This window comes from Nicotiana tomentosiformis, chromosome 12 (genome assembly GCF_000390325.3).
Source record: "Nicotiana tomentosiformis chromosome 12, ASM39032v3, whole genome shotgun sequence".
Classification (NCBI taxonomy): domain Eukaryota; kingdom Viridiplantae; phylum Streptophyta; class Magnoliopsida; order Solanales; family Solanaceae; genus Nicotiana; species Nicotiana tomentosiformis.
The window spans coordinates 45,210,205-45,217,030 of record NC_090823.1 but is presented as its reverse complement, the minus strand read 5'-3'; positions in this window follow the sequence as shown (position 1 = coordinate 45,217,030).

Here is a 6,826-nt window from a genome sequence, read left to right as displayed (position 1 = left end):
TAGCATCCAATGTGACTTAGCTGCTATAACACACACCAGCAGTATCAATTTTGACTAACTCCCTAAATTCCCAAAACTTTTGCCAGAGTCTCCCCTATAATTGGGGCCTATCCACCTGCCAGAGAATCCCAAAACCATTCCTAACAACATATCCACAACACAATGATATAAAACAACAGGGAAACAATACGGGCCACAATGCTATTAAACATTACATTACCAATGAGGAGCAACCTCAACATAAGCCGTACAGGGGAAATATAGTTTATAGAAAGTTAGCTTTAAACATCACAGACACAATTACATAGCTATTCAAATAAATTAGGACACTTCTTCTTCATCTCCTCCTCGGCTTCCCAGGTGGCCTCTTCGACTTGTTGGCTTCGTCATAACACTTTCACAGAGGCAAATTCTTTATTCCTCAACTTTCGAACTTGCCTATCAAGAATGGCAACTGGAATTTCTTCATACGTCAATTCTTCATTAACCTCAATAGTCTCAACCAAAACAATAAGCGACGGATCTCCAACCACCTTCTTTAACATGGATACATGGAACACCAGGTGCACTAAAGACATCTCTGAAGGTAGTTTTAGCCTATAAGCCACCTGGCCAATCCTCTGAATGATTATGTACATACCTCAGACTCAATTTCCCTTTCTTACCAAACCGCATTACACCCTAATCCCTGCGACACACATCCGAATATGACTTTTGACGACTCGGATCAGTTTTCAACTATTCTGTAATGATCTTAACCTTCTCCATAGCCCGATACACGTGGTCCGATCCTATCAATTCTGCTTCCCCAATCTCGAACCACCCAATGGGAAATCTACATCTCCTACTATATAAAGCCTCGAACGATGCCATTTGGATACTAGCATGATAACTGTTGTTGTACTCGAATTCTATAAGCGACAAATGATCATCCCAGCTACCTTTGAAGTAAAGAACACAAGCACGCAATATATCACCGAGCGTCTGAATAGTCACTCTGCATGCCCTTCAGTCTGTGGGTGAAAGGTTGTACTAAGATTCACTTGAGTACCCAAACCTTGCTGAAACGTCTTCCAAAAATTAGTCGTGAACTATGCCCCTCGATCTGAGATAATAGAAACTGGATTGCCATACAACCTGACTATTTCCTTGATATACAACTGAGCATATTGTTCCGCCGTGTCAGTAGCCTTAATAGGTAAGAAATGTGCTAATTTCGTGAGTCGATCCACAATCACCCAAATCGAGTCGAACTTGCGAGGAGTGTGAGGTAGTCCTACCACAAAGTCCATATTGATTATCTCCCATTTCCACAATGGAATTTTCATGTTCTGTGCCAACCCACCCGACCTTTGGTGTTCGGCCTTCACTTGCTGACAATTTGAACATCTTGCCACAAAGTCCGCTACATCCCTCCTCTTATCATTCCACTAGTATACTTTCTAAAGGTCATGGTACATCTTTGTAGAGCTCGGGTGCACGAAATACCTAGAAGTGTGAGCCTCGATCATGATTCTCTCCCGGAGACCAATCACGTTTGGAACACATAGTCTCCCTTGGTATCTTAGTGTACTATCATCCATGCCGAGAGAAAAGGCCATGGTTTTATGTTTATTAATCCCCTCCTTCAATTGTACCAACAACAGGTCATTGTATTGCTTTTCCTTGACTTCCACAACAAGCGATGATTCAGCCCTATTTTGCACAATCACTCCTCCTTCACTAGAATCTGCAAGACGAACTCCCAAACTAGCCAACCGATGAACCTCCTTGGCCAACGACCTTTGATATGCCTCCAAGTGAACCAAACTACCCATAGATTTGCGGCTAAGAGACTCATCTGAAACACTCCCCAACCCCTTAGGACACCGTCCAGATATACCAACCTATTCTAAAATATTTAACGGAACTACTTGAGGTCTCAAATCCCATAAAATAACATCAAAACCACAAATCGAACATTAATTCAAGCTTAATGAACAAATGAGACTTCAAACTTTCAAAACTCATGTCGAGCCACGTTTAACAAACTCGGAATGATCCCAAATTTTGCAAATAAGTCGCAAATGACATAACGAACCTTTTCCAATTACCGGAACAACAGTCCGAACCGGATAATATCAAAGTCAACTCCCGCTCGAATCGATGAACCCTTCAAACCTTCAAATTTTCAACTTTCACCAATTAGACCAAATCAACCTAGGGACCTCCAAATTCAAATTCGGACATATGCCGAAGTCCAAAATCACCATATGAATCTATTGGAACCATAAAAAACTATTCTGAGGTTGTTTATCCAAACTTCAAACTTTGGTTAACTCTTCTAACTCAAGCTCCCACCCCTGGAACATAGTGTTCCAATTCACTCCAAAACCTTCCTCAAACCAAACCAACCACCTCTGCAAGTCACAAAAGAACAAAGAAGCATAGGGGAAGCATCACATTGGGGAACGGGGCTAAAATACACAAAATGACTGGCCAGATCGTTACATTCTCCCCCTCTTAAATAAATGTTCGTCTGTTGATGGTAGGCTAAATTCTCGTGTTTTAGTCTCTTATTGCACTCTAATTTACTACACTTTTATTGTGATTGAGCTTTAATTGATGGTGTTTTGTACTTATTGCATGTTTTATGCCTTGTAGGAGTGATTCTGAGATATGTAGATGTATGGAATGAATTCGGGCTACTTTGAGATTTAAAGTCTGAGTAAAAGCCTAATGGATTAAGCCGGGATCGCGTTCAGGGGTCGACAACCACATATGGATATCAAAAAGCGAGGAAAATTTTGTACTCCGAGAAAACCCCACTACCACGGCTGACCATTTTCCTGCTGTCTATTAGAAATCAACTCTCTGGATTTCCCCACTAATGCCTCGTATGATGCGTCACCCCATACGGTGCGCCTGTGCAATTTTTACAGAGTAATTTTCCTATTTCGGATAGGAGAAGGTGATTTCGTCTGGGCCCGACCCTATTGGTATAAATATATGGAAAACATTATTTTATGGACTTTGGACCTATTGAAGACCTAAGGAGGCTAAGGAGGAGTTGGAGAAGCAAAAGCACACAGAGTTCATCATTCAATCCTCACTCAAGAAGCGTTTTTGGATGATTTAATTGTTGCATCTATGGAGAAGTTCCCTTTAGGGTTTGATAGATTTGGTGTATTGATATTTCTTTGTGGATTATAACTCTAATTTTACGTATTGAAGAATTTTTGGATGATTTAATTGTTGCATCGATATTTACTAGTTCATGTAATCGAGAGAGGCATAGCTTGTGATATATTTGCATTATATTGTTGGTTGAGTTTATTAATTCTTCTTAGTAATCGAAAGAGGCTAGTTAAATAATTAATTAAACCTAGTTAGGAGGCTAATTGATTGAGATTCTCCTAAAGACCAATCCACTACGCATTCTTACATATCTTCACGTGATTAAATTGGTTCATTTTGTGAGATTAAAACATAATCGAGAGAGGAGTTTTTGCTGAATGTTTGAACTAATAATCGAGTGAATTCGAGAGACTCACTTGAACATTTGGAGTGAATTATATAGAGTTAGATACCAAAAATATATCTTGCACCTATCCTATCAAAACCCTATTTTCTCCCACTGATAACTTCCTTGCTTACCTTTTTTGCGATAGTCACTAGGCAATAGCTTTAGATTCTTAGTTAATTTTAGCTATTAATCATAAAAATCTCAATTGTCGATTCTCCTGGATAGCAATCAAGCTAGAAACTAAGAATATACTATTTAACTCAAATCCATATGGATACGATATTATACTATACTATCTTTGACTAGCGACCATAACTTAAGTGTGTGTTTTGCGCTCGTCAAATTTTGGTGTTGTTGCCGGGGATTGGCAATCAATAGTGTTTGAAATAGTTTGTAGTGCTAATTCAGGAATTTTTCTTTTTATTTTATTTTATTTTTCCATTTTTACGTTTGGTGTTCTTTAACTATGCGGGAGTTATAGGTTCAGAGTGGTGCATGACTAGAACTTCTGTGAAGGAAGTGCTACCATACAAACCCGAGATATAAAAATAACTTCGACAGCTGGGGAAGGAAATAAGTCTAACCGAGACATCAGAAATGGTTGGACAGTCCTCAACCTAAGAACTTATGGCTGGAAACGGTGAAGATAATGTGGATTTGGCTGCGAGAGAAGCAGCCCAACGAAGAGAACAAGCTGCACGAGATGCTGAGGAAACATATATTATAAATGCGCAGAACATCTATGAAGAAGAGAGGGGTCTAAAACATAATCAACATCAACCCTTGCCTGGGAGACCACTTGGCGATTATGCTAGACCGGTCGTTTTACCACCTCCAATTGCAGCTAATAATTTCGAGTTAAAGCATGGGTTGCCTCAAACCCTTCAGAATTATTGTGTCTTCAAAAGGAAGATGAACGAAGATCCAAAAAACCATCTAATTGCTGGGAATTCCCCTTCATGCTCAAAGATGATGCAAAGAAGTGGCTTCGAAGCTTACCTAATGGATCAATTAGAACATGGGAGGAGAAGAGCAGAAAATTTCTTGATAAATATTTCTCATCAGCTAAGATGGGCAAGTTTAGAAGCAAAAACCATAACTTCTACCAAAAAGATACTGACACTGTGTTTGAAGCTTGGGAGAGGTTTAAGGAAATAGTCAGAAAGTGTCAACATAGCGAAATTGAACTCTGGATGCAACTCTATGACTTTTGGGATGGATTGACACGGACCTCACGTAGAACATTAAGCAATGCAGTTGGAGGTCCATTGATGAATAAGACTCTAGAGGAGATAGTCACAATTATTGACGAGTTATCTGAAGATGCAAATCAGTGGCCTGCTGAGAGTGCTGAGAGAAGAAGATCGAATATGTTCACCAGGTTGATGTTAACACATCTGTGCAGGTACAACTTGATGCTATGTCTAACGAAATATGGAAGCTGACCTTAGCTACAATACAAAGTGAGTCTCATGCAGCTTATGATATATGTGGAAAAGGACACTCTACTCGTGAGTGTCACTTCTCAACTGAGGAAATAAATGCTACGAGAAACTACAATTTTAATGCAACGGGTCAGAGGCACTGTGATTTTTCATGGAGTTCACCTGAAGGTACTGCGAATGCGTGGCAACAAAAGAACTCTAGACCTCAGGGACAAGGAGCTCCAGCATTCTAAAATCAGCAGAGGCAGTAGTTTTATCCTCAATAGCCCATTCAGTCTGACATAGAAGATCTCATGAAGGCCTTCATTCTAAAAACTGATGAGAGGCTTGAAACCCATAGCGCATCTATGCGAGAACATAGAGCAGCTATCAAAGAAATGGGTACTGGTTTTTGAAACTTGGAAAGATAACTTTGGTAGCTAGACACTCTATTGTCTGATAGGATTTCAGGAACTCTCCTCGCTGATACTGAGAGAAATCCCAAAGAAACATTGAATGTTGTGACCTTGAGAAGCGGGAAAGTGTTGAAGGATCCCACCCCAATCCAAAAATATGTGATAACTGCAAAAAAAAAATGGGGAGCAACTGAAATATGATGATGACAAGAAGAAGAAAGGCCCAATGAAAACTGAGAAGAAGAAGAAGGAAGAAAAATTGAGAAAGGAGGAACATGAGGAGAGAAGACATATGCCTGCTTTACCTTTCCCTCAGAAGCTATATAGAGAGAAGCTGGACAAACAATTTGAGAGATTTCTGGATATGCTGAAATAGGTTAAAGTAAATCTTCCATTCATAGAAGTGCTCTCCCAAATGCCAGCTTATACCAAAGAAGAGGAAGATAGAAGAGACCTCAGTGGTCAAGCTCACAGAGCATTGCAGTGCGATATTGCAAAACAAACTCCCACAAAGTGTGGAGATCCAAGGAGTTTTACTATACCTTTCTCTTTAGGCTCTATTAATTTTGATAAATCTTTATGTGACTCTGGTGCCTCAATTAACTTAATGCCTCTATCTATTTACAGGAAACTAGAGAAGGAGATTGGAGAGATAAGGTTAGTGCCAATATCTTTGCAGCTGGCAGACCAAACAACTCTGATACCCGAGGGTATAGTGGAAGATGTCTTAGTTTGGGTAGATAAGTTCGTATTTCCTGTAGATTTTATAGTAGTGAATATGGAGGAGAACGAGGAGGTCCTCCTCATCTTATGAAGACCACTCTTATAAATGGGTAGAGCAATATTATATATACACAATAGAAATCTCATGCTTAGAGTGGGTGAGGAGACTGTAACTTTCGTGATGAATGTAGAAACGGGGGTGAAAAAGGAGAAGCCGACGGCAAGTGTTGAGTGGGAAGTGAAGGGCTCAAAAGAGAAGGATGTGGCGAGTGAGAAAGATAAGTGTGGGTTTTATCCCAAGAAGGATGAGAAGAAGCTATCTGCATGAATGTGCGCATTAGTTCGAAGGCGAGGAATGGATCCCAACTTCGACTCAGACCCCGATATGCCACAACTTAAAGTGTGGGGTGGGGGATATGTTGTATGTTGTATGTATATGTGTTATTTTTATTAGTTTTAGTAGTTAGAAATTTAAAAAAAAATATATTTATTTTGAAAAAACCATAAAAATAGAAAACAATTTCGATTTTCCCGACGATGGATATCATCTACAGGTTTCTTGATGGAATAAACTCGAAAGAAAAAGACAAAAATGTTTTCTATTGTTAGGTAGTGTATTAATTCCCCGAACAATCATTTTAATTTTCATAATAATTATTCACCCATCCAAGAGATCATTGCCGATCGGCATCGCCGCCACATTTTCCGATCAAAGCTATTCCGCTATTTTGGCAGAATCTTCTGCAGTTTTGGTTTAG